General features: G+C 43.1%; 1 protein-coding gene across 4 annotated transcripts in view; it reads right to left on the reverse strand.

Moving 5' to 3' along the window:
- LOC144792108 (myoferlin-like) overlaps positions 1-22376 on the reverse strand; it is a 2487894-nt gene that overhangs the window by 888831 nt on the left and 1576687 nt on the right. The gene's annotated exons all lie outside the window — the stretch shown is intronic.

Here is a 22376-nt window from a genome sequence, read left to right on the forward strand (position 1 = left end):
AGGAGCCCAATTTTGTACTGGAGGTTGACCTATTTCCTTGCCCTTGTCAGACGCCCACGATAATTCAGGGAAAAGACTTTCATATTGTCTGGGCAACGACACATCTTGCTCGTACACCTTTTCCTCGTAAAAGGGGTTTCTTCCACCCCAACCAGATTGTGACTTCCGTTCAGGAGACTTCTCTCTATCATCCCTCGTCCTCCATTCTGGAGACCTTCCCCTCTCATTCCTGTCTCTGCGGTCACTGTACTCTTCGCTCTCTCTCTCTCTCTCTCTCAAGATGACCTATATCAGGGAGATTCCTCTCTCTCCCGTCAATTTCGATAATTGGCTGACCCATCTCTTCTCTCTCTCTGGTGACCTTCATCACCACTTCCATCAGAACCTCTTCGATCATGGTCCTGTTTATTCACGCTTCTACTCCTTTCCTTTCTGTCTAAGCCTCTTTTTCGAAACATAGACCACAACTTAGCTGTGGGTCCCCCATCAATCTCTCCTACATTCTCCCCATCTTTAAGCAGAGCGATGAACATGTCTCGTCTGCTCAATCTATTATTGTCTGTACGGACTTCAGATCTAGATGGTCTGTCCATTTTCATCTATTCCCCTAGCTCACCTAACTCACAAACTGCTTCAATCACTTCGGCTAGGGTGTTCCCTGTCTGATTTATTAACAATGTCATCATCACCTGCTTGTAAGCAGGAGGAGCAGTACGGATGATCTTATTTCTCAAAGAAGTGTTAAGTAAACCGTCCATTAATTTGTGTGCATACCAAGAAAAATGGAGGTTTTTATCACCTCCTCCTTTAATCTCTGTGTCGCATTCCGCAATGTATACCATGTTTTTTCATTTATCGGCCAGTCTGATTCAGTTGGATATTTATGACTACACCCGGCCACAGCCAGTTGTAACAGACTGACTCGGTCATCTTCATCGTAACGTCTGAAATGTTCTTGAACAGTTGGGTCTGTACTTAACGTGCAGAATTTTACCGCATCTCCATGATCTAACATTATGCCTGCGGCACCCAAGTCAAAAATTCGAACCATCCATGTAAGCAAACTCTCGCCATATTTCTGCCGAAATCTGTCTAGGATATCATTGATCTCTTGTTGCATAAAGTCCTCTAGACTGTCAAGAGCTAACCCATTGGGATTACTAGGACCACCCTGCAACTTCCTCCGATGTATCGGTTGCGCCTGCACTTCCCTGCGCGTTTCTGTCTTATCTTCCTTTCGAGTCTCTGCTCTGTTAATTTCCTCTTCGCCCAAACCTGAAAATTCAGAAGAGTCCCAAATATTTCCATCCCACTTTTAGGGGTCCCAATCCAGTCCTGCTTTCGCAATGACTAGACGCATCTTTCTGCTATTAACTCTGCCTCGTCTTTGTCTGTATTTGTATTTAGCAATACGCACTGCAGCCCTTTCTGCCACAGTTTGATAAGTTTCTAATTTGTCTGCGAGTAGTTTATTCTGACATCTTAACAGCGTGTTAGTATTTTTTGCTTCCACATATTGCTCTTCAAATTCTTTACATTCACGCTGTAGTTTCACATATGTTTCATGCACTAATCTGTAAGCATTTAACAAAATCTATCCCCTTTGTCCTAATATAGGAAGCTCTTCTTTTACCAACGTCACTTTCTGTAAGCATGACACCACCTGAGCCGGTCCAGCCTCAAGTAAACATGAGTTCCAGTTTTCACTCAAACCCGTCGAATTAGCCCATTCCTGCTAATACTCCATATGGAGTCGACTCCCATCCGGGAATCTCTAAAGGCAATTGAAACTCTGACTTTGTTTTCCTAGAAAACATGATATATCTTTTCTCTGAAATTCACTCAATCTCAACTCTATAAATGTCACAACGCCAAAATATCAACAAATTCCCCTACACAATTTCCACCCGACGATCCTGTGAGTCACGACGCCAAGATGTAATGACCGATATTTTCTCAAATACGGGTGTCTTAGCTAGAATTACAAGGCCATTACTTATCACAACCCTTTCTCAGAATGCCTACAAACGCAATACTTTCAGAATACTTGTCTAAGAAAGGGATAGTATTAACAACTAAAGATACAATAAATCATAGCTCAGAGGATATGCATAGCAACGTCTCTCGACGAATCAGCATCAGCAACGTCTTCCGACGAACAACGCGAACCTACGCGAGCAAAACCCGCAACGTCTCCTGACGAACAACGCGGACCTACGCGAGCAAAATCAGCAATGTCTCCCGATGAACAACGCGAATCTACACGAGCAACACCTCCCGGTGGATCAGATCAGCAACACCTTCAGGTGGAAATCAGTACATACCTCTTACGCTATGTGGGACTGGTTTACCTGCAATTTGGATATTCCTGTTTCAGAGCCGATTTCCCTCCCGTATCAACAATTACCCATTAGAGGGGAACTAACCCATCCCTCTGCAAGTATTTGGTAAAAAAGGGGCCCGACCTTCTTCCACAAGGAATAAGGACATGAATAAACACTTCAAGGGTCTTTATTACATGATAATAGAATGACAAGAAAAGATGAAGAAATAACTACATATCACAATCAGCCATCAGCACATATACATAGAACCTGAAAATAAATGGTATAATTAGATAAAATCAAACATACATGGAACACCTCACCATTCTGGTTGGCATCTTCATAAGGGTCCGTCTTTCTTTCCCTCTCTGGTTGGGTCAGGACTCTCTGCTTTCACAAACACGACCGCACGTCTGCACCGTGATGTTCCACTAGACCGCCAAACATCCAGACCAGCATCGATTTGACTCTCTCTAACTTGGACCCACCTTTCACTAATATAGAATGTGTCTCTTTCTCGAAGCTTCTGGAAGAACCCGCCTACCGTTCTCATGGAATTCCTGTACCACCTCGTACCAAGCACACAACAGCAGCTGGCTGGGCGTTTGTTGTGACTCCGCACGGAGAGAGCACATTCCATCCGATAAGAACCGGTCCTCTCTAGTTCATTGCTAGCAAACACCACAGGAAACTAAAACATTGCCTTTCACCTGAAGAGGCCCGGCAAAATGGTGTCAAAAAAGAACATGGCACCGCTCAAGCATAGGTCTTTTAGGCCCGAAAAGAGCAAAAGCAGCATGAAAGGAGGCATAAAATCATGCCAAAGCAAATAGGCAAGCCCTGCTAATAGGTGAGGTATAAGTCAGAAACAGAACGAACATCATAGATGTTCAAGTGACTGCAACATATACTGAGATGGTGGTGGGCAACGGTCATAACTGAGCCAATCAGCACCAATACCTCTGTCAATACAGCGACGAATAAAGTGCTGTGCACGTCGCGCGCATGCTTGAGTGCGTGCAGGTAAGCTGATTGCCGCTTTGGAAGCACTTCCAAAAGTGGCTTACTAAATGTGTCACTGACAGCGCATGCGCGCTGGATCAGCGAGACCTAAACACTGTTGAAGAGATTGTTGGTTATCAGTTTGAAAATAGTTCAGGTGTCAACTGCTATGCTAATGTAGTGCTCAATGTTGTTTTTCTTCTTGAAAGTTTGCAATAGCAAATTATGGAGAATCGGTAAAAATGGTTTTTTCCTTTGTTGCATTATATTCATGAAAAATTGAGAAATGATAAAAGTAAAATACAAAGCGTTGGTGATATTCGTAATCTTTTGGATGTATGTTCTGGTTCTACACAATTTACGCAGAATATCCAACAAGATGCTCAGGAATTTCTAATGTAAATGCTTACCCTATTGGAACATGAAGGAATAGAAATTTAAAATCTTTTTAGCCTTTGTTATAAATGAGAACATCAGTGTGAAAATTGTATGTATACATGTAGCACTAATATAGAGACTGAAAGATTTATATATTTGACATTACCAGACTGTAAATCAGTATCTTTCAATAAACGAGTTAAAGCAGCAAATAAAAACATGGAGTGTAGCCAATGCAAATCAGAAATGTTATCAACATTATTTATACAAAGATATGGACAATATATAATTTTAATGATGCAACGTTGTACAGCTAATGGAAGAAAATTGGACACTTTAATAAAATATTTTGTAGCAAGTCAACTATCCATATCAGGAAGGACTTTTGTAGCAGTAGCAATAATTTTCCATGATGGTCCTTCCACAACATCTGGACATTACACTGCCTATCTAAAATGTGATAAAGGTTGGACATATTGTAATGATGCTCAGTTGGTTTTTATACAACGTTTGCCAAGCGAATTACCAAATTCTTACCTAATATTTTTAAAGCCAAAGTTTTAGAAACATAATTTGGCCTCTGAGGAATTTATTAATATGTATTAATATGATTACTATTGGACAAATTCAATATAAAGGATTTCAAGAAAGGTGTATCTTTGAATTACGGACTTTTTCTTGCACTTTCACTCAGCGTATATTTTTAAACGACAACATTACAGTGTATATACATTTATATATGTGTCATTTGATTTATATGGTATATTATTGAGGATGACTTTTTTTTTTTTAAACAACCTTATTGATTGGTTTTTTTTTTTGCCCGCTGTTATGTGATGAGTACGATTGAAATCACTGTTTCTAGTGAAATTCAATATATTCTGAGAACAGCAAAAACGGCAACGAAAATCATTTGTAAAATGTTAAAATTATGCTGTATTGTAAAAAATATAATATTATATATTATAACTGTATTTTTTCTTCTCTTTTACAGATCCTAATTGTAAAATATAAAATTTTCAGAAATTTAAGTTATAAAAAACAACTGAAAACAAATGTGCAGTGTTTTTTATTTCTACTACTGTGAAGGTAAGTTTAACTAAGTATTAAAATGCACAATGGCCTGTGTTTGCACACAAGTGAAGAAAGGGGAGATGGACGGTGTAGATATATTTGGTAAGATACTCTATGGGAGTTTTAAGTAACCCTGGGCGAAGCACTACGCTACGCTCGCGGAGTTTGCGAAGTTTTTGCAACTTCGCACTACGCGAGCTGCACGTAGCACAGTGCGAACATGCGTCGTGCAGCGTAGCGTAGTGCAGCGGTAATTTTTTGCTTGTTCGCGGTCCTGAACGTCATGTTCGCGACCGCGAGCAATCAAAATGACATCCCGGCGAGATTCTCAACGCGAGGTCAGGTTTCTCATTGTGAGTGGTTGCGCATGCTCGCGACCGCTCTCAATGGGAAACTACCTGTTCGCGTTGAGAAAGCTGCCGCTTGAGTAATAATCTACTCGAGCAGCAGAAAACTACAGCTCGCACTGTGCAAGATGCCATTTTCAATGCTTGCACAGTGCCGGATGCTTGTCCTCACTGTGCAATCATTGAAAACGCATCTTGCACAGTGCGAACATGCTACTACGCAGCTCGCGTAGTGCTACGTGAAGTTCGCGTAGTGCGAAGTGCACTTCGCGTAGCTTCGCGTAGCGCTACTTCGCGAACTACGCCCACCCTTAGTTTTAAGTTACAGGATAAAGTTAACATAAATACTGAGTGTCACTGGGGGCCAACTAACCCACCAGATATGTGCAGAAAGTGCCAGAGAGTTGCATTGCAGAGAGGCATAAAATGGGACATGGCTTCAGAGCACCTCCCTGCAACGCAGCTATATGGTGTTCAATCTTTTATTTATTTTTATTTATGTACGAAGTTTTGTATTGCGCTAGCTTGACCGGAGGGTATCAGAGTGCTGCACAACAGTTACAGAACAAACGCGAGCAGAACATATTACAATAAAGTGAGCAAAAGAGAGCAAAACATACTGCAATACAGTGAGACAACACGGAGGAAAGTCATAGTGAAGAAGATGTTGAGGAGTTCCGTTACAAGGGCTTGTTAGCCCACAACCAAGAGAGGTTTAGTGTCATTTTCAGCACTCTGACTGATACTATCTGATCGCAGGGGATCCATCAAGGAACATGATTTTGATCTGACTTTTGAATTTAGCAAAGGAGGGAATAGTTCTGATGTAGAGGGGGATAGAATTCCATATTTTGGGGGCATTGCCGGCGTAGGATCTGGCCGCTGTTTTTTTTCTCGTGGTTTTAGCGGGATAAGAAGTAAGGTATTGGAGCTTCTGAGGTTCCTGTTCTGACCTGCTTTTTTGAGTTTGGACGCCAGATATTGGGGTTTGCCTGTGTGGAGGGCTTTGTGGGTGAGGCAGGCCGTTCTGAAGTTCGCCCGCATTTCTATTGGTAGTCACTTGAGTTCTTTGAGTGCAGGAGAGATGTGGTCAAATTTCTTGATTCCAGTGACCATTCTGGCAACCGTATTGAGAGTTGTTTTCAGCGGAGCAAGGTGTGTTTTTGCTATTCCCGAGAGGACTGTGTTTAGATAGTCCTGTCTTAACAGCACCAATGTTTGAGTGGCTTCTTTAAGATCTTTCGGTGGAATGAAAGGTTTTATTTTGTTTAGTAGCTTCAGGTTAAGGGAGGCGCTCTTAGCGAAATCTTAATGTGTTTGGTCATGTCCAGTTTTGAGTCTTGCGTGATGCCTAATGATTTAACAGAATCGGCCAGGGTGACGTTCCCGTTGAGCGCATAGATCCCTTTTAGCCAATTGACCACTTATGGGTTCTCTTCTTTGTTCGAGGTGAGGAGTAGTTCAGTTTTGTCTGGGTTCAGTTTTAAGTGGTTGCTTGACAGCCAACGTTGTACTTCTCTTAGTGTTTTCTTGAGTCTTTGGATGTCTTTAGCAGAGGAGATTTCCAAGTAGATTTGGGTGTCATCAGCATATAGGTGAAAGGGGATGTTAGCTTTTCTGAGTAAGGTGGCGAGGGGTTCCATGTAAATGTTAAAGAGTAAAGGGGAGAGCACTGATCCTTGGGGGACTTCCCTCAAGATTGGCTGAAGGTCAGATTGGAAGTTTCTGATTTTGATTCTCTGGGAGCGGTTGAGTAGGAATGAGGAGAACCATTTGAGGACCACCTCGTCTAGACCAGCCCTTTCTTCGAGAGCTTTGAGGAGCAGTTTGTGGTCAACTGTGTCAAATGCTGCCGATCAGTCTAGGAGAATGAGGAGGCAGCATTGGTCTGAGTCCAGTGATTTGTGAATATCATCAATTATGTTGAGGATTGCGGTTTCTGTGCTGCATCCTTTCCTGAATCCCGACTGATGGGAGTTGAGGTGATTGGTATTGTCCAGGTGTTGAGTTCGTTTTTGGAGTACACATCTTTCTCGAATTTTGGAAAGAAGAGCAATGTTGGAGACGGGTCAGAAGTTGTTTAGGTCATTTATGTCCAGGCCTGTTTTTTTCAGCAGCGGAGTGACTTGTCCCACTTTCAGACACTCTGGAACGTTTCCGGTTTTTAGGGAGCTGTTTATAATCCTACACCAGAGTGGAGCTAGGGAGAGTTTCAATGTTTTGGTGAGTTGAGCAGGGAGAGGGTCTAGGGTGTGAGATGAAGGTTTAGAGGTGGAGATAAGTTTGACTATCTCTTCCTCTGGAATGGGCTGGAAGAGTGACCAGGATTTAGTGTTGTGAGTGGGAGCGTAACTAAGAACCCCAGCTGGGCTGCTAAGGGGAGGGGAGGAGCAGTTGATGTCCAGAGAGCGCTTGATCTTGGAGATCTTGTCACTGAAGAAGGTGGCGAAGTTGTCGCACCGTTCTTTGGAAGCCTGCCCCAAGGATGAATGTGGTTTGGAGGTTAGTTGTCTGATGATCTTGAAGAGCTCCTTGAGTCTGTTTTTTGTGCAATCCAGTGCAGAGCGGAAATATACCGATTCTTTGTTCTTATTAGGACTGTTGTATTTCTTCCTGATAGTTCTGAATTGAGTGCGGTGGAAGGTAGTGGGCATGCTCCGCCGTCATCTTCATGAGGCTCTTAATTGTCTCCTTTCGTCATTGGTGTCAGAGTCGAACCAGGATCGAGACGGAATGGCTCATTTTTTTTAAAGTTTCCGGGGTGCTAGTTGGTCCAGTAGGGTTACCATATTCATGTTATATAGCCAGGATAGATCATTTGTGGAGAGATCCTTGCCGCTGGGTAGGAGCAGCTTTAGCCTTTCTTCCATGATGTCCAGGGGGATCTGGGTGAGCTATCTGGACCATTTGGGGGGGGGGGTCTTAAACAGGAGGAAGGGATAGAACTTTTTTGTTGATGTGGAATAAGATCATGTGGTGATCCGACCAGTCCACTGGAAGAATGTTGTCAATCGTGATTGCGTCTCGATGGGCAATGATGGCATCCAAGGTCGCTCCTTTGTTGTGAATTTCTTACGAGCAGTGTTGAGAAAGGTTATTGTCACAGAGGAGATTATTGAGAGATTAAATTAGTGTGTTGTTGGCTTCGTTCCAGCATAGGTTGAGATCACCCAGGATTAGGTAGTTAGTGTCTTTGAGAGTGAAGTGAGCAATCAAGTCGGATAAGTGTTCCCCAAATGTGGGGGTGTTACCTGGTGGGTGATAGAACAGGTGACCAACTGATGGGCTGTTATCCTTCGTTTTGATGTTGACAGTGAGACATTCAAAGAAACTATACTTACAAGAGTCCATTTCAGTGATGTCTATGTCCTCCTTATGGATGATGGCAACACCTCCACCTCATGGGTCTTTTCTATCTTTGCTGATGATGGAGAAACCTGAGGGCACCAGCATATCAAAACAGGGAGGGGAGATCTCATTCAGCCATGTCTCCGTGATGAACGCAATATCTAAATTCTGAGAGATGATGGCTTCAGCTAGTTTCGTTGCATGCTTGGGGGCTGATCTACAATTAATGAGCATTCAGTTAGTGGATAATTTCTTATTGCTCGGATACTCTCCTGATGGGGCCCTCAGTATTGAGGAAAGGGAGGGTGGGGGTCTTGTGATTTTTGCAGGGTGTGGTCTCTTCTGAAGCCTGTGATCACTTGAATGTTGGAATTAGGGGAAGCTGAGAGAGGAGAGACATAGGTGGATGCTAGGTCCAATGCTTCTTCAGCGGACATTGCTGCTTAGTTCTGGACGGTCTTTGTGACTGGATCTCAGCATCCTTACTAGGAGGATTCTGCACCCCAGATGCGGGGGCTTTGATTCTAATGAGAGGCTGAAACGGGATCTCAGCATCGCTCCTGGTAGGACTCTGCAGACTGTTCTTGAGGGTGGATGATGGCCCGAGATGCGGCTTTAGAAGGATAGAGTTGGTCTGAGAAGAGGGCCCAAGATGCGGCTTTAGAAGGATAGAGTCGGTCTGAGAAGAGGGCCTGGGTTGGGATTGCTGGGGCTTTCGAGCTTTGTCTAGGTTGGTTAGGATTTCATCAAGGCCCCTAAATATTATTTCTAGTTAACTTTCTAGTAGGGTCAGCCGGAGCTCCAAATTCTCCGGGGCCGGGGGCATGCAGTTCTGGGTAGGGACATCATGCGGGTTGGGGAGCAGGGTCGAGTTGTGAGGCCTAATGGTAGGTCGGTCGTCCCAGCTGTCTCTGTTAGCGATATTTGGTGGGGGGTCTAATCGAGGGCTCTGCCTCGGTGAATCTGCGGGCGTGGTAGAGGGGTCAGTAAACTGAGCCCGTGGGATGGTGGAGTGATGATGACGAGGATGAGTTTGAGGGGGTGGTGGGACCTGATCTACTCCGGAAGAATGAAGGTCATGATTCAAGGGGGGCGGAAGAGTGGGAGGAGCTTCTAGGGGGCGGCTGAAGGATCTCATCAGGGGAGTGGGAATAGGTATTTGCTTTGCCTGATGAGGCATGTTGACCAGGGAAGTTGGTTGTGGAGGAGCAGGTCGAAGAGAGTGAAGCAGGGCGGCACGAAAGCATTGAAGGAGTCCAAGGCCTCTAAGTTCTTGTTAGTCTGTATAAGAACTGTGCCATTTGAATAAATGGTCACAGATGTATTCCCGTTTCTAGTAGCCTGTTTGGGAACAGAGGTCGTCAGTTTACAGCTATGTGAGGTGGTCGTGGTTTTGGATATGTGAAGTTGCATTCTTAATGTGGTGTTCCAGTTCTCAGGTCTATCCGTGTGGAAGAGGAGTTCCATCTTTACCTGCCCTTTGGAGGTGCAGTGGTAGGTGTCCACAAATAGCGTTTCTGGGTGCTGTCTGATTAGATTATGTTTGAAGTTTGTTCTTGCTTTTGGAGAGAGGCAAGGGGGGAAGCTAATAGCAAAGGCATTCACGCCATGCGGTTTCATATGGACCGGCATGGATGGGTCGATGAAGATTGGAGTGCCCGGTGACATTATTGCTTACTAAAAAGACGGGGGTTGCCGAGCTGCTGTTTGAGAGGCGAGAGACCCTTTGTCTGGGAGTGACGACTATGGGCAACTGAAGACGACTAGTGTTTGGCCGGCGCGCGAGGGACCTCTCTGCTATGTGAGCCATGAGACTCCCTTGGGCGAGAGGCCATTGCGTAGCGATGAGAGAAATAGGCGGCTGTGGGAACTAGTTATCGCGAAAGGAGTCGGTGGAGTTCCGGTTACCCTGTTCTGGGGTGATATGGCGGTGGACCATATAAGTGAGGGAGCCTATCGGTTAGGCTGGGAGAGTAGTTGCTGCTTAATGAAGGAGGGAGTGAGGGTCAGTGTGGTCTACTTGTCCCGATTGGGGGTGGTCGGAGGGCCGAGTCGACACGAGTGGGAGAGATAAAAGTTCTGGGGAATAGATACAGCAGAAAAATTAGCGTGATTGTTACAGAGGGGAGAGAGCGTCTTGAAACAGGACTGCTACCTTAGAGTGGACCAGGAGTCACCAGCGTCGTTGGAGCAGGCAGAGGGTAGTCTTTAGCATCCTGAGTATGACCTTAAACTGCGTGGGGTTCCTAACAAAGAGTTAAATGCCACACTCTATTTTGCAGAGATGGGATAGTGTCAGCCATCTTAAAGTCAGGCGTCGACTCCGTGCCAGTCCGAAGAGTGGTAAAGCTCCTTTTTGGGCTTCCTTTTAGGCAGGTCTGAAGGGGGGGGCTTCATCCAAATGAGTGACCCAGTGGGCGGAGGCACGGAAAGCATAGTGGATGCTGCAAACCTTCAACCGGTGATGTCCTAGGCGTCAGCCATCTTGGGGCCAGGCATAGACTTCAAGTCTTTCTGGATCCTTTAGACTTTCTTTTCGGGCCACTAGGGTCCAGGGAGTTTCAGGATTAAAAGTGACTAAATTCTTTAAGTTAAAACATGTCACAGAGTGTGTTTGCACATGTTACATGAGGCTGCATCCCTTCCGTTCAGAACTCTATATGTCCTATCACTTTGCCGAAACATAAGTACTTATAAATGCACCTTGTTCTCTCTAGGCAGTACTGAAATTACTCTACTTATTACTCATATAGTTAAGGATTGGCCCAGCCATTAACCCTAGAACAAGTTAATTTCTCTATATACTATGCAAGCAGATCTGCAAGAAGCTACAAAGTATTAATACAGTCTTGAAAACACCCAGTTTATACCTATGTAGTTTTGAAATCTCACTGTCATAGGATATTGTGTGACCTGAAAAAAAAGATTTGATTGGTTCATAATATTTCCCATTGTATCTATTGAAAGACCATAATCATTTCAATCATTCTTCTTTGAGCATCTTTGGAGACATAACTCTGTGCTTACATCCTGTCACTCTCATGCAATTTTTCAAACAATGAACTACCAATATGTTCTTGTTGTAACAGTCTGCCATTACCTAAGCACTTATGTGGCAAATTTAGAAGCATCCTGTGCTAACAATATGTCACTTTTTGTAACATAGTTATAGCGCAAAACACTCTTTCATATTTACAAAGAGAGGAAAATGTATTCTGTGTACCTTTTGTTCTCCAAGTAAATACGACCTCATCATAAACACCACTTTGCATTGAAAGGGAGCTCTATAGGTGTTGCTGTGCGTGTTTGCACAGAACACTAATAGAAGAAGACACATCTCCAGATTTATCAGAAATCATGAATCTGGACATGTGTGTGAATGCTGCACCATCCTCCAATCTGCTCCCCATAGCAGATCAACCTATTACACTTTACGCAGTGCATTTTGACTTTTCCAAATTGGGGACCTATGTCCGGTTGTGGGGTTGAAGGAGACGCCCCAGAAGTACATGGAATTGCCGGTGGTGGAGGTGGATTTTGTCAGAGTCTTCTGCATTCTTCATGTGCAAAATTTACAGGATGCAGAGATTGTAGATGCTTCCAAATACTTGCAGTGCCACAAGAGTATTTTTTATTTGGATCTCCTCATGACAGCACAGCTTTGCAAATTTTACATGTTACTTTGGTGGCATAAACTTTTTTTTCTCCCTCTGGAAAAGTGAAAAAGTTTCCAGACGATGGGAGTGTATTTTTCTGGATGGGGAGGTTCCGGTACAAATCCCGCTGCATCTGAATGTTAAGAATCGGAGGATTCTTGCAGTGGTGTAGCCATTTTTCTTTATAGAAAGGAAATTCAGGTGTCCAATCAGGAAAAATGATGGTCTTCTTAGCAGAGTTGTTCCCCCAAGGAAGGTCTAAGAAGAGTGATTGAAATGGGCGGGACCCTTCAATAGTTAGAATAGAAAGTGTTATGAACCAATGAAATCTCTTTTTTTCTGGTCACATGGGCTCCGCGTAGAGTGCGCATAGGCAGCATGCACCCAAAGTGACTTTGTGAAATAGTATTTAAATGTAATATAGGTTGATTAAAAGTAAAGGTATATTATTTTTATGATTACAACAGATAATGTCTTGCCCTAATATTTATATTAAATACATATATGTATGTTTTTGGACAGTACAAAATTTCGCGGGAGTCGCGCACCTACCGCGTCGAACACGTACATGACGTCACGTGGAGGCACGAGAGCGGCGCGTAACGTTATACGTAATTGTCGCGTATGCGCAAGGAGTCTATGCGGATCCTACACAACAATTCTTGAATGGCGGCTAGGTTCTGCACTGTGATCGAGAAAGGTACGCTTTGGGTGCGGGACTCTCAAAAAAATGTGGAAAAAAATAATAATAAAGAAAATAATATAAATATATCTAAAAAAATTAAAAATTTAAAAAACAATACTAAAATTTCAATATTTTTAAAAACATTTTTTTTAATTTATATAAAAAAATATGTAATGTAATTTAAAAAATAAGATACCTAAAAATAAATAGATTAAAAAAATGTAGTAAATCAATATGATAAAAAATAAATAACAATAAATACATTTGTCATTGAAAAAACCTTTGAAATTCACTGAAAAAACTTTAGGTTTCAGGCCTGTTATAGTTAGGAATTAGCATTTAAAAAACCTTAGAAATTCACTGAAAAACCATAGGTTTTAGGGGTCTTCTAGTTAGCTGGACATTTTAGTCGTACAAAACCATTGAAATTCCTCCGTTACAGTTAGTTGTACTAACTAGAACTCGCGCGCCCGCAATCCACTGCTGATGACGTCACATATTACATCACTCATGACATGGTGAGTGACATCACTGATGACATTAAAAAATGACATCTCTGATGACATCATCCATGTGATAGAGTGACTGACCTCCAATCACCCTAATATAACCTTTGATACACACATTAAAAAATAGAAATAATTTTCAAAACAATGGACATACCAATACCACTTACAACACATCTATTCAGTAATTCCAACATCTACACACACATTCACTCATTCACCAACAGTCTTATACAGTCACTCATACATGTACTCACTCATCACATGTATTCATACACCTATACATCCTGTTACACACCGCCACTCATCCACAGAGTTACTCACACACATAGTCACCCATGCTAATAAAGATTCAAACATCCATTTATTTGCATATATAGTTATACACACACTACCACACTTACTTATATAGAAACTTAACATACTTGCTCTTTTAAACAATACTTATAGAAACACATACTTATTTATACAGCAACTCTTCCAATCTCTCACTCTCACATATACTCACTTATATACACCAATACTCATATATACTAGTTTAAAATATATGTAGTTACTTATAAAGACACTATTGAGACAGTAATTCACTCACTAACACACCCATACACACACTCATCCACCCATACACTCGTGCACACATACTGTCTTCAACAGATACAGTGACTCACTCATTTATGCATCTATGCACTAAGTAATATCACCCACTGAACCATACAGACACTCAGACACTCACTAATAACCCATTTAGACACTCATGTAGCTACTTACGAACCTATGCAGTCACTTATACACAAAGTGAGAGACTGATACAGATATTTAAACATCAGTCACTAACCCATGTATTCACTAAGATACACTTAATCAGTCCATTATACAATAAATTTTACAAAAAAACATTATCCATGTAGACACTTATATACCCATTTATTCTTCCAACGAACCTTGAGATATCTATACTAATATAATAAAGAGAGAGCCCAAACCTTTGAGGCGGGTAATCTCAGGAACCACAGCACCAATCACAACAACCAATACAGCATTAGAAAGGACAGTTGCAGCAGATGGACATAGGCTATACAGCTGGCCACCATATAAATTATTTTTTTTATAAAGCGCATGGTTACGCCATCTCGGCGTGTCCCCGCGCTAAGTGAGAGGTGGATGGCATTTACCGCAACAGTGGGCCAAATAAAGAACGTTAGGGGAACAGTAGTCCGTTGTGGGCGTGGGCGTTCTGCTGGAAAGCCATGGGAGTGTGCATAGAGCGATGGGTGCGGCCTGCTGGGACTACGAGGGGGCGTTGCATTTACCATTGTTGTAGGCATTGGCTGTTGACGCGATGTGGGGCGTGTAATTTCCGTCGGATGGAGCCGGGCCGTCCCAATACGAGTGGGCGTCGTTCCAATACAAGTGGGCGTTGCATTTACCATTGTTGTGGGTGTTGCATGTTGACGCGATGTGGGGTGTCTAATTGCCGTCGGCTGGAGCGGAGCGTCAGGTGGAGCGCACAAACACGTTCGCGTCTGCAGCGGACACAAACGTTCCCATATTGCATTGAGGACACGGCTTCACAGTGGACGAATTCTTCTGCGGGGACTGAGACGGATGATGAGGCGATTCTGAGTCGCGGGGCCTGAGCCGGGTAATGGGGCGATTCCGAGTAAGTTATAAAAAATACGCTGGGCATGAGCCGGGTGATGGGGTGATTCAGAGTAAGTTTTTTTTTTTAACGCGGGGCCTGAGCCGGGTGATGGGGCGATTCTGAGTACGTTTGAAAAAAAACGCGGGACCTGAGCCCGGTGATGGGGCGATTCAGAGTAAGTTTTAAAAAAAAAAGCGGGGCCTGAGCCCGGTAATGGGGCGATTCAGAGTAAGTTTTAAAAATAAATTGCCTTGCAAATTGAAAGCATTGCAGACATTCGATTTCATCCCCGGACAACGTCGGGACGGGCTGCTAGCACATATATAAAACATAACTAAACTTTACAGAAACACACATTCACTGGATGATGTCATCAGTGATGTCATTTGAGATGTCATCAGTGATGTCATGAGTGATGTAATATGTAACGTCATCAGAAGTGGACTGCGGGCGCACGAGTTATAGTTAGTACAACTAACTATAACGGAGGAATTTCAATGGTTTTGTACGACTAAAATGTCCAGCTAACTATAACACCCCTAAAACCTATGTTTTTTTCCAGTGAATTTTTAAGGTTTTGTTGAATGCTAATTCCTAACTATAACAGGCCTGAAACCTATGTTTTTTTCAGTGAATATATATATATATATATATATATATATATATATATATATATATATATATATATATATATATATATATATACACACACACATACTAATATATATATAAACAACAATTGGTGTCCTCGCCGACAACCTCCTGGCCCTAAGGGTGCTGGTGCATGCACAGATTAAGGTACCCATTAACATTACTGAAATCACCAACCTCAATGGCAGGTAGAAAAGGCACGTACTTTGGGTGAACCATGAGAAAGGCCTTTGAGTTGAAAATGGCTGGGAGAACTATGTACTGTTAGCTACACTTAATGCACTTTATTAAATATTCTTAGCAGCCAAAATTCCGGAATGCATGTCTTCCTTACTGCCACTGAGGTTGGAGATTTGAATGATATATAAACTGCAGTTTTTTTCTATGTTTGACTATTTATATTTCTTTCCTTGTTTCCCTTCTTGTATTAAACTTGCTTACGGTAAAGGTCCCCTCCCCACTCAAAATACAAACAAAAAAGGCAATCAAAACCACCCCAAATCCTAACTTAAGTATGTAGAGACGGCTTAATCTCTTTGTGAGGTCTAAATTGTGGTTGGGATTGTGTGTGGCTCTCATTCTGGGGTGGTAATACAAGGTTTTCTAAGCATGCGAAAAGCACTATTTTGTGGCTTTACATATGGCCCTTACCTGCAGGGTTGAACAGGAACTACAAAGAGTGTATAGGGCCAGTCTGTATCCAAGGAGATTGTGAGCTGAAGAGCATCTCCTTCCCCCTCTGCGTACCAGTTTCTGGTTAAGTGATGGGGCCACAGTCCCCCGAGCAGCACTTCCTCCTCCCCTTACACCTTGCAGAGCACCTTACGTTTAAGGCCACATATTCTTTATGAGGACTTGGGTGCATTATATGTGTAAAACACCCCCAAAAACAGTTTTGGGTTCAGTCAGGCCTGTTTGTAAAACCTTAAGCGCAACCTTAGGTAGCTATGGGTTTGAGCGGCAAGGCTTAAACAAAGGAACTAGTGTGAAGCATTTAACAGCACTAAACAACGAAATAATAGAGCCACACAACACAAAAGAAATCCAACACCATTTTATGAAAATAGATCATATTTGCATGAATTTTTAGAGTGCAAAATGAGCAAAATCCACCACAAGCTTCCGAAGATACAGATTTTTAAAGAATCTCAGTTTAACCGCATACAAGCAATGGTAACTGTAAAGTTTGTAAACTTTTGAAAAGTTTGAAAGAGTTGAGTTTGACTACTCCAGCCTGACATGGGCAACCAAATCTGACAGGGAGAAGGTCTGGGGAGGCAATAAGGGGTATGTGGACAGTTACCTGACCACCAAAGAGTTTCCCAGTCCAGTTCCAATCTTTACAGCACGTCCGCCACTGACTTCTATGGAGTGGTCCTGATACTCTGGATGCAGGAGATGGAAGATGCTCCATGACGCTCTGGGTGCGATGTGGTCAACAAGTGTGCCTTTGCAGTTATTCCCCAGTCCACAGGTCAGGTGGAGCGACTTTGGTACCAGATGTTGGGGACCCTCAAAGTTCTCTTTGAGACATTAGAAGGCCATCAGCAACAGGGCTACCGGTCTCCGTTACCTTACAGTACCCATTTCAGCAGTTTGGCTTAGAAGAATGGTCACCATTTAACTCTGTGTTAGCCAATGGGGCTACCAAATCTTCCACAGCAAAACAACAATTGGAAGTGCTGCTCTCAGGACATATATATAAAATACATGTCCTACTTAAATAATATAAAGCTCCATGATTTAGGGCTAGATAGGCCTTCCTTAAGGAAGATATGAAAAATGCTACTTACCAGTATGCATCTGTTCTTGGCATGTAGAGCTGCAGATTTCTACACTTTGCATTAGATCGCCCCTTGGTGTTGGGCTTGGATGATTGCATGTTGTTGTCGTCTTGGAAGAAGTCTTTGTAGTCACGAGATAGGTGACTCCTCCCTTGGACGATAGAGCGCATGGGCATCGGCTCCATCCTTAGATTGTTTTTCACCTTGATGGTAAAATGATGGAGTTAGTAGAAAGAAAGAAAGGATGTCCATGCTTGTATATCTAATTAAGATAAAACTGGAACAGATACAGGTCCCGGGGAGGCGGGAGGGCGTGTAGAAATCTGCAGCTCTACATGCCAAGAACAGGTGCATACTGGTAAGTAGCATTTTCCATGCGAGGCATATGAGCTGCAGATTCTACACTTTGCATCGATTGTGCAGCAGTGTCTCCCCTAGCGGTGGTCACCTGTATCCCTTTGGCCTACTGCAGCTTGCTGCTTAGCTTGCACATCAACACAATAGTGTTTAGTGAAGGTGTGTTTTCTAGACCATGTTGCTTCCTTGCAGATGTCTTCTAGGAGAATGTTCCCTAAGAAAGCCATGGAGGCTTCGAGTTTGCGTTGGGAGTGCGCTCTAGGAGGTACTGTTAATGTGCGTTTTGCCTTGCCTATCGATGTAATAGAGAAGAGCTCTTTTGACATCTAGTGTGTGTAGAGCTCTCTCTGCTACAGAGTCTTGGTCTTGCAAAAACACTGGTAACTCTACCGATTGGTTTAGATGAAAAGGAGTAATTACTTTAGGAAGGAATTTAGGATTAGTCCTTAGAACCACTTTGTTACGGTGTAATTGTAAGAATGGTTCTTGTATAGTGAAAGCTTGAATCTCACTAACTCTTCTAAGAGAGGTAATAGCAATGAGGAAAGCTGTTTTTCCATGTGAGAAATTGCAGTTCACATTTGTGTAAAGGTTCAAAAGGGGGTCCCATAAGCCTGGTAAGAACAATGTTTAGGTTCCACACTGGAGAGGGTGGTAACCTAGGAGGAATAATTCTTTTTAGTCTTTCCATAAAAGCTTTTATTGATGGTACTCTAAACAATGACATATGTTGTCTGTTTTGTAGATATGCTGCAATGGCTGCAAAATGTAAGCGTATAGATGAATATGCTAGATTATGTCTCTGTAAATGGAGAAGGTAACAGATAATATTTTGGATGTAAGCTTCCAAAGGATCAATTTGATTATTAGTGCAGTAAATGGCAAATCTTTTCCATTTAGCAGGATAGCAAGCTCTAGTAGTAGGTCTTCTGGCTGCTGTAATGATATTCATACAGTCTGGTGGCAGGTTAAGGTAACCAAACTCTAAGACTTCAGGAGCCAGATTGCCAGATTCAGTTGACTTGGATCTGGATGCCTGATGTCTCCATGGTTCTGCGTTAGCACGGATGGTGTCAGACATTATTTGGTGGGGAACTAGAGAGAGTTCTAGCAGTGTGGTGAACCACGGTTGGCGTGCCCATGTGGGAGCTACCAGGATCAGTTTGAGAGACTATTGTCTGAGCTTGCGTACCACTAGTGGTATTAGTGGGATTGGCAGAAAAGTGTACGCAAATCTGCCTGACCAGTTCATTCATATCGCATTGCCCTTGGATAACGGGTGTGGAAACCTGGCGGGGAAGGTTGGGCATTTTGCGTTTTCATGTCTGGCAAACAGGTTTATGACTGGATTACCCCACTTGTGAAAGAATGGTTGAAGAACTTGCAGATGTAGTTCCCATTCGTGAATCTGTTGTGTCTGTTGACTTAACAGATCGGCTATCTGATTGTGAACTCCTGGAAGGTGTTCTGCAAGCAGATATATCTTTTGTGGAATGGCCCATCTCCAAATGTTTTGTGCGAGGTGGGACAGCTGCAGGGAATGTATGCCTCCTTGTTTTTCTATGTAGTACATGGCTGTCATGTTGTCCGTCCGGATTAAGACAGCTTTGTTCTGTATGTGCATTTGGAAGGACTTCAGTGCTAGGAAAATTGCCTGCAACTCTAGGTGATTGATGTGAAGCACCTTTTGTTGAGCGGTCCACCTTCCCTGAGTTGTGTGGTGGAGCAGATGTGCTCCCCATCCTATCAGGGATGCGTCAGTTGTCAGTACTATCTGTGGAACTGGCTCTAGGAACGGCCGCCCTTTGGACAAGTTTTTGGTGTTTCACCACTGCAGAGAGCGATGTGTGCGGCTGTCCACCAACACCAGGTCTGTTAGTTGTCATTGTGCCTGATTCCACTGATGTGCTAGACATTTCTGCAATGGGCGTATTTGCAGTCTTGCATATGGCACAATAAAAATGCAAGATGACATCATGCCTATTAGTTGCATGAACACTCTGGCTGGGAGAGAGTGCCGGTTTTGAAACCTTGTTACTAAGGCTTGAATGCTCTGTATCCTGGTTGGATTGGGATAAGTTAGAGCTGTATTGGTGTTTATGGTAGCCCCTAGGTATTGATGTACCTGAGAGGGCTGGAGATGTGATTTGGTGTGTAGTTGATTGTAAACCCCAAGTCGTGCAGTGTTTGAATTGTTTGAGATGTGTGTTGGACACACTGATGGAATGACTTGGCTTTTATGAGCCAATCGTCTAGGTATGGAAAGACGTGAATATGTTGTCTTCTGAGATGTGCTGCTAATACTGCTAGGCACTTTGTAAAAAACAAACAAAAAAAAGCTACTACTGCTAGGCACTTTGTAAACACTTGTGGTGCAGTTGTGACCCCGAATGGAAGGACTTAGAACTGATAGTGTTGTCCTTCTAGTACAAATCTGAGATACTTCCTGTGAGAAGGATGTATGGGAGTATGGAAGTAGGCGTCCTTAAGGTCTAGCGTGGTTAGGAAATCGCCTTGTTGCAACAATGGGAGCACTTGTAAAGTGATCATGTGAAAATGATCTGAGTGTATATACAGATTGAGAGGCCTTAGGTCTAGAATTTGTCTTAGTGTTCCGTCCTTTTTGGGTATTAGGAAATAGAGTGAGTAAACACCTGTTCCTTGATGTTTTAACGGAACTAGCTCTATTGCATCTTTTTGCAGCAATGAGAGAACCTCTTGTTTGAGCAGCGTTAGATGTTCTGTGGACATTGGACGCTGTCCTGGTGGTATATGTGGAGGGGTAGCTGTAAGCTCTAGCAAGTAACCATACTGGATAATTTGTCTTACCCACTTGTCTGTTGTGATGGAATTCCAGACAGATAGGAACTGTGTTAGTCTGCCCCCTACAGGAGTGGAATGCTGTTGTGGGAGCAGAAGGAAGTCACTGTTTTGTGTTGGGAGAGGTTTGATTATTGTTATTTCCTCGACCTCTTCCCTTGTTGTTTTTACCTATGTAGATACCTCTAAAGAATCCTTTATTAGAGGATGTTTGTGTGTTTGTTTTAAAGGAAGCTGAATTGTCTGTTCCAGCTTGTTTGGAGCGTCCTCTGTAGAAGGAGCGACGAAAGGAGCTTGGGTGGAATGCAGAGCTCCCATAGACTTGGATCTGTCAGTGTCTTTCTTAATTTTTTCAAGTGCTGTGTCTACCTATGGACCAAACAATTGTTGTTGGTTGAATGGTTGATTTAATAAAGTAGTTTGTACCTCTTGCCTAAATCCTGAAATGCGAGGCCACGCATGACGTCTAAGGAGGATACTGGTGTTTATTGCTCTGGATGCAGTGTCTGCTACATCTAGTGCACATTTAATGGAGGCATTTGATATAAGCTTACCCTCTTGTAAGAGGTCATCTGCTTGTGCCTTATATTGGTCAGGTAGGTGTTGTAAGAGCTTCTCTAGCTGATCCTAGTGAACACTGTCGTATCTTGCGAGGAGGGCCTGTGTGTCAGCGATGCGCCATGGATTGCTAGCTTGGGCAGCTATTCTTTTTCCTGAAGCATCTATGATCTTTGACTCTTTATCACCTGATGTTTGTGAATTTGCTCTCCTCCTAGCATTTGAAACTACTAGGGAGTCTAAGGGTAGCTGTCCTTTAATGTAGGCAGGATCCCCAGGAGCTGCTCTGTACTTTTTGTCTATGCTTGGGTTTATAATTCTAGCTCTTACAGGGTCTTTGAACACTTCTGGTGCATGTTTAATGACTCCTTTAATCATTGGCAGTATTTGCACAGATTTTTGGGAGTGTTCAAAAGGGTCTTGTAAAAAATCTTCTTCTGCCTCATCTGAATGCATAGTGGCTTTGTGATAGATGGCAGCCCTATTAATTAAGTGTTCAAAACCAATGTTGTCTTCTGGAGGAGAAGGTTTAGATGGATATATATGTGGGTCAGAAATATCTGGTACATCCTGTGGGTTTGGATACTTCCAGTCTTGTGAACCTGTAGGTAGGGAAAAGGGTCATCTGGGTCTCTCCCTCCCCCTATGCTGTACTCATCATCATCAACATCCCGAGGAGGTGTATATTGTGGAGAATGAGTAGGAGAATTCTGAGATGAAATGTTTAAAGGAAGAGCATGAGAAGGAGATACAGGAGAAGAAGTGTGCATAGGAGATGTGGCAGAGTCCTTCTTCTTGAAAGGCACTGGAGGTATAGGTGCTGTATCTGACTTCCTCTTCCTGTGTGGTGGAAACATGTCCTGTTTCTGGATTAATGTAGAACCTTTCTTGTAAAGGATCTGGTTGGAAAAGCTCCTCTTCTTGAGGCACAGCCTTCGGCGCCGATTTTTTCGGTTCCGAACCTGTTTGTTGCTTGTCTTTCGCCTTAGGAGCCGATGTTGAGTCCTTTGGCGTAGATTTTGGCACCAAAGGTATTGTCTTTCGAGCCGAAGCCTGTTTCGTGTACTTGGAAGGATAGGAAGCAGGCTTTGTTTGTTTCAGCATCGAGTGTATCGGCTTCGGAGTGGAAGCTGTTTTCCGGGCATCGGAAACATGCTTCGTTGTTTTTGGAGCCACTTTGTCTCTCGGAGTCGAAAGTTTCGGAGTTTCTTTTGGAACCGGGACTTCTTTTTGTTTCGGTGCAG

The sequence above is a fragment of the Lissotriton helveticus genome, chromosome 11 (genome assembly GCF_964261635.1).
Source record: "Lissotriton helveticus chromosome 11, aLisHel1.1, whole genome shotgun sequence".
Taxonomy (NCBI): domain Eukaryota; kingdom Metazoa; phylum Chordata; class Amphibia; order Caudata; family Salamandridae; genus Lissotriton; species Lissotriton helveticus.